At 42.5% G+C, this 6297-nt stretch overlaps 1 protein-coding gene across 2 annotated transcripts in view; it reads right to left on the reverse strand.

Moving 5' to 3' along the window:
• Zeb2 (zinc finger E-box binding homeobox 2) overlaps positions 1-4123 on the reverse strand; it is a 134424-nt gene extending 130301 nt beyond the window's left edge. The window contains exon 1 of one of the 2 annotated variants that reach the window (XM_031370161.1): positions 3934-4123. The gene's annotated coding sequence lies outside the window, so the exon portion shown is untranslated. Of the gene's footprint in view, positions 1-73; positions 180-3933 lie in introns of those variants that run through there. The other variant, XM_031370160.1, reaches the window with a different exon arrangement.
• Between the last annotated feature and the right edge of the window lie 2174 nt (positions 4124-6297).

Genomic DNA, 6297 nt, shown 5'->3' on the forward strand with positions numbered 1-6297 from the left:
CCCCGTCAAGCCTTTGGCATCATTATCCTCATCACTAAATCCTGCAGAGTACTGGGCGGAAAACGGTGCACACCATTCACAGAACTGGAGAACTCCAAGGGGCGAAAGTTAAAGGGAAAGATCTCGGGTCTTCCATGCAGATCTCTTTTCTTATACAGATATCTCTGGTGACCAGGCTTGAGGTGCACGTCGAGTCGTATGGGCATCTCAAGCACCGTTTTTTGGAACTAAATTCTTGCCCTTTCTCTTATTACATTTTTTTTTTTTAAGATGCCAGAGCTAGGGGAGGAAAATACTACTTGTACACTGCATCTTAGGATGTGTGTGTGTGTGTGTGTGTGTGTGTGTGTGTGTGTGTGTGAGGGAGAGAGAGAGAGAGAGAGAGAGAGAGAGAGAGAGAGAGAGAGAGAGAGGAGAGAGAGAGATTTTTCTGAATTGGACCCCTATATTAAAACTTCTTTGGCATTTTAATAAAGGGTCTCTAGATTAACATAGAGATGCACTATGTTGACCAATCTCTGGATCCCACTACATCTCAAGCAGACCACACTACAAAGTGAGGGGTTGGGAACAGGGGGAAGAAGGAGAAAGGCCAGAGGAGCTTAGGAGGAAAGAAAGAAGAGGGTGACATTAAACTGTGTGGGGTCTAAGTTTTGAAGTGCATATTTTTTGATATTGCAATTAAAGTAAAATTAAAAAGAAAAGACTCCACCTTTGCTCTGAAGGGATTGGTTATGCAAATATGGAAGGGATTTCCTGGAGAATACAGCTTTCTACTGTATGGTTAATTAAATAATCACTCAAAAGCTTCCAACGTGACGCTTCTGTCGTAATCCAATCAGGTTACATAGGTCCTAAACAAGAAAGATATTTTCCACATCTGGAAGTCAGCAATTTAGCAAGTACTGCACATTATTAACCAATTCAGAGCCCACTTCCCAGGGGAATTTTTTTGAAGTTTAAGTGTTCTTAACCAATGCTCTGCTGTTTTGTTAATCAAAAAGCTGGTTTACACTGCACATAATTGGAACTAATATAGAAGTAAATAAAGACAGCCAAATTTGAGGATGCTCTGTATTTATAGGAAAAGGAAGAAACTGTTTTGCCTCAAGAGTTAAGGCTTAATTTCTTAAAATACTAGGAGACCCCCCCAATTATTTTAAATACTTTCACTATTTAAGAACCTGAGAGCACAGATTTTAAATGCCCAGTCCCACAGCCTGTAGACTCCAGTGTAAAGGGAAAGGTGGAGGTTTGAAGAGGGCCAAGCAGCTGCCTCTTATCAGTTTTTCTGCTTTAATACTGTCAAATATGTCATAGTCCCCTGTTTTCAGTCTGAAGAAACCTGAAACAAATAATACCCTGATCCGACACTAGACTTTTACTCATATTAAGATAAACTGCTTTGAACTGTGCTTTGAATGTGTGCCTACAGCAAGACTTTGAATGCAAGAGTCACTGGCGATTGCACTCAAAGGAGGGAAAGCCACCACAGGGGCTGCCACATCCACACTCCCAGAGCTACAGGGCTTTGTATTTTGCATGTTTATTTTTCAGTGGTGGTGGTGGGGGGAGGGTAATAGCCACCCAGCATGACCACAGCTAGATTTCATTCTAGGGTGCAAGAAAGCGGATTTTCACAGTTGGTTACACACTCTCCTCTTTCCTAATTTGAGCATTTACAATGAGAAGGATTGGATAAATTAATTTCTCCATTGCCCCATCACAGACAGAGTACCTATAGATGATCTATAGGTTGTAGAGATTTGCAGTCAAAAATTATTAATAAGGAAAAAGATTTCAACATGGGTCAAACACATTCGTGCCATATTTTATATTTCTCATACTAGCTTGTATCTGTACTAAATATATGTAATAGGTATCAAGTTTCCTCCTATAAGATTTATCACTGCTGTTCATATCCTTTTTCCTTCTGCCTCTTTCCTTAAAAAAAAAAAAAAAAAAAATCAGAGAACAGCTTTCTTCCAAAGTGTGCCGTTAAGCCTCCCTTGGAGGAATAAGGAGCCTGTTTTACGGAGTGATGGCTAGCAAGACCTTCTGCAGGCACCCAGGTAGCCACTGGACGTTTTTAGCCCAGACACATCAGTGTAAAGGCACAATACGACTATATGGCAAGTCGAACAAATAGCTAACAAACCTCTGCCTTTATCATGGATATAAATATCTTCTTCAGATCTGACAAAATAGACCATTAACTATTTCAATTAAAAACACCTAATTATCTGATTACCTTAGACTCAGCCATCGTTCCAGTGCCAGGAGGCGGCCCCCAATAGTTAGCACTGAGTTTCGACATGTTTTCCCATATATTGGTATGGGAAAAAAAAAAACAACAACCCCAAAACAGATCAAAACAAAACAAAACCAACTTCAAATTTCTAGGTTCACTTGAAGGTGGACGTCTGGGTGGTGGCACAGAAAAGATCGCGAGGGCTGAGAGCCGGGCTAGGTTGCCCACTGCCCTTGCCTGGCACGCCCCTCCCCAAGCTTCTGACCGAGAGTGTTCCCACCATCGCTGAGGCAGTGGGATCAGAGGAAGCTGGAATATAAATTTGTTCGGAACACTCCCCTCAGTTCCAGGGCCAGGTCAGGGACAATGGGGACCGTGGGATCCACATAATACAGGAGCGCAGGATGAAAAGTCCAGAGGGGACTAGGGACGGCTCTGAGGCTCCTCACGCAGCAAAACAAGTCCAGCGAAGGAGGACTGGATCCTTTTTGGACTGTTTTCCCGTTAATAATCCACTTCGAGATTAGCGCAGGCGAAGGGGATTAAAACAACAGATACATGCAAATGTGAAATAATATTGACATCGACATTGGAGGGGAAAATAATTCTTGAGGGTTTCCTTGGATAAAGCCAACCGCTCTTCTCAGGACTCCCAACCCCCCCCCAGCCCCCCCGGCAGGGTGAGGAGGACACCCTTTTGTTTTCCAATTCCCGGCAGCGGGACCCGGGGCCTGTCCCCCCATTCACCTCTCAGTCTGTCAATTTCCTTAACTTTCACAGCCGCTCCCCACCCCCACTCCTCCTGCTGGCCCAGAGGCCCGAAGAGGTACTTTTCTGCCCTTGAACACACAAGCTGAAGAAAGAATTCGAATTTGGCCATAGCTAATGATTTTTTTTTTTAAAGCAAATTGTGTTTATTTTGTACCATGTGGGGAAAATAAAATAAAATAAAATAAAAGATTCTTTTTTGGTTTAGAAATGGAGCTTATCTTTCATCTAGAGGAATTATTTCAATCCTGTATTGCTATGCAGGACGTAGCTAACTTCGTTTAGAGTTGCGAGCAAAGGCTGATAGCCGGGACCCCTGGATTAGGTGTGTGAGGGCACGGCGGGGTCTGAGCAAAGCCAAACGGTTTTCTCACGTGCAAACTCGCAATCCAATCCATTCAGAGTTGAGCCTAGGATAGGAGGGGAAAGCCTATTTAAAAAAAAAAAAAAATCAGGAGCGTCTCAGAGAAGCCCTTTCAAACAAAACTAAAACAGGACTGGAGAGCCCGCGACCGTCCCTCACCTCCCCGCTGCGAGGCCCGCGGGCTGTGGAATCTCGCACGTCACCTGGCCCCAGCGGGGCGGCCAGCTGAGGATTTTATTTTCCTATTTTATTTGAAGTAAAGGCTTCATCTCGGCTTTGGGGTGTTTGCCAACGTCTCTACTGACAGGAACCAGCAAACTTCAGGACTCAAATGAGCATCTTAATTTATTGATGCAAAGCAGGTCTGCTCGCAGATCCCCATCCCCGGTGCTCTTCCCCCCCCGACCCCCCCCTCCGCGAACTTCGCTCCCTCTGTCGGTCCCGGAGCACGTGGGGGAGGGGGGAGATCGGCGGGGCGCAACCCCCCTCTGCACACACCCGACCCCGCCCTGGCACCGCGCGACCCCCGCCCCGCTCCCGGTCAGCTGACCTGGCTCGCCGGCCTGCTCCCCGCCCGCCGCCCTGTTTCCGGTCCCCCGGGTCCGCGAGCCCCGCTCCGCGAGGAAGCCGCGGCGGCCGGGAGGTGATGCAGGGGGCTGATTATCATGAGAAAGGCTGTGCCTGGAAAAGCCTCCTCCACGCGACTGTCAGTCTCACAAAAGGGGGTGGTGGTGGTGGTGGAAGAAAAGGGGCTCTGGAGGAGTCACCAGAAAACTTGCAGCAAGTTAGATGCGACGCAGGCCCGAGGAGGTGGCTTTCGCCTCAACTTGGAAGGCTGGGCATTAAGGGTGCGGACGCCAGCAGCCTCGCCTGGGGATTGGAAACTCCAATCTCCCTCCTTCCTTTCCTCTTGCCCTCCTTTCAGCCCTCCCTGCCCTTTATCCAGATTTTCTTGCAATTCTGTCGTAACTGCATTTTCTACATTCTCCTTTCTTTCTATATTTCTTTTGCAATCTCATTCGCCACCTCCCCCCCCCCAATTTACCTTCTTTGTAAAATTTTTTTTGGTGCCTACTTTATATGTCCAGATTTATCAGTTCGTTTTCAAAACAATGTTTAAAATGCAATTAATCTACCAGCAGGAGGTCAGGGACACCCAGACTAAAATAACTCCTGGGTCTTAAGAGACAAGTTCGCCAGGTGTCAGGAAAAAGTAAAATAATACTGAAAATAAATGAGTACTTCAGTGACTATAACAGCTTATTACTCTCTATTATTATATCAGCTCTCACAGATTTTTTTTTTAAAGATATAATCTTTCTGGAAAAAATACGAAAGTATTTGACAAGGAGAATCAGTATAATTAAGGCAATATGCAAATTGTTCGTACTTATAAATAAATTATTTTAATCATGCTTATCAGACTTTAGAAATTATAGTAGGTAAATTCAAGAAACAAACTGGTTTTTCTCTTCATGATTATTAGAAAGTGTTTAAAAAAAAAACTTCCTAAATCTGTCTGCCTGCCCCCCCAACATAGACTGATCAATTCAGGGAGAAGCAGCCTGTTCTGCGGTCTGTTTAATTGCTAAGCAGATCCACAACTTGGGTATGTGGCTTGCTTTCCTGGCCAGGTTGCTGTCCAGTTCCTAGCAGGTGAGTGAACATGAGGCTTCATATGTCATGGATTGGGTCCCCTTATAATTTTCACGATGATTCTAATTATTGCTTTTTCCTACACTTTGAACACATTTGTAGTTCTCCTAATTAAAAATCAGAGCTTGTTCTTGTTTACAATTTGTTTACTTCATTGAATTTTTAAAACTTGTTACAAGTCAATTGAACATGTACATTAAGCCCTTTTTTTAGGCCAAGAAAAATAAAGATGCATTAGAAAGATGCCTTTTAAGCTTCATAATTATTAATTGACATTTTATGATGAATAATTAATCATCTGAATAATTTTGGTATCTCTGATCTGAACACATATTTGCATATCTAATGCTTGATTTTTTTAAATGTGTTTTTTAAGATTCATTCTTTCAGGACAAAGAAATAAAGTGATATTTTAAAATGTAAAATTTCTGCACTTATAAAAGTTTGCTATGCTATTATATTCTTTCTGGAGATCCATAAAACTTCTTAACAATTTGTAAACCATTTATGTAGCAAGCACATGGAAACACATGGCAGCTGTACAATTAGGAAAACGATCTCTATGTGAAATCAAGTAACTGTTCTTCCTAAATTCAGATACGTGCACTAATTATGCACCATATATCCTTCCTGAAATGTAGTCATTGAACTTCTTGGTTGATTTATGATGGCATAAGCCGACCGATGAGGCATTTGACAAACAGTTCAAGTTTGATATTTAGATAAGTTTTCATTTTTTACTTATTCATATGTAGGCTGGTTGAAGTTACTTAAAAATGATTAAGCAAATCTGTCCATGTTATTTTTGTGATGCTGAAGTTCGAATGTCTATGTATTTATTCTTTTTGTGATCACAAGCAATCTTACTGGAAACTTGTTTCTTTATCTCCAGTGGGTATACTAACAGCACCTACCCCTCATGGTGTCCTTCGGAATTAACTGAAGGAGTGCATGAAGCCTCACTGTGTTGTAGTTTATTATAACGAACATTTGGACAAACAGTATTGGACATCCAGGCCAGATAAAGTTAGTACCAAGTAATTTTGAATGTGGTAGGATTTATCGTTACTTATGATTTTTCTAGGACCGTCCAAAGGATGCCTAGCCACCAAAGTACAAATAAATGGAGCATTTTCTTTCTGCTAATTCAGCAGTTAATTTATTATATTCAATGTGGTCCTAATTTGGTTATAAATATCAGATTCCTTTGAAAAGGAATTTAGCCCAAATGTCTGAATGTGAAGTTTCCTGTGTTCTA

Source organism: Mastomys coucha, unplaced genomic scaffold, assembly GCF_008632895.1.
Source record: "Mastomys coucha isolate ucsf_1 unplaced genomic scaffold, UCSF_Mcou_1 pScaffold15, whole genome shotgun sequence".
In the NCBI taxonomy this organism is placed as follows: domain Eukaryota; kingdom Metazoa; phylum Chordata; class Mammalia; order Rodentia; family Muridae; genus Mastomys; species Mastomys coucha.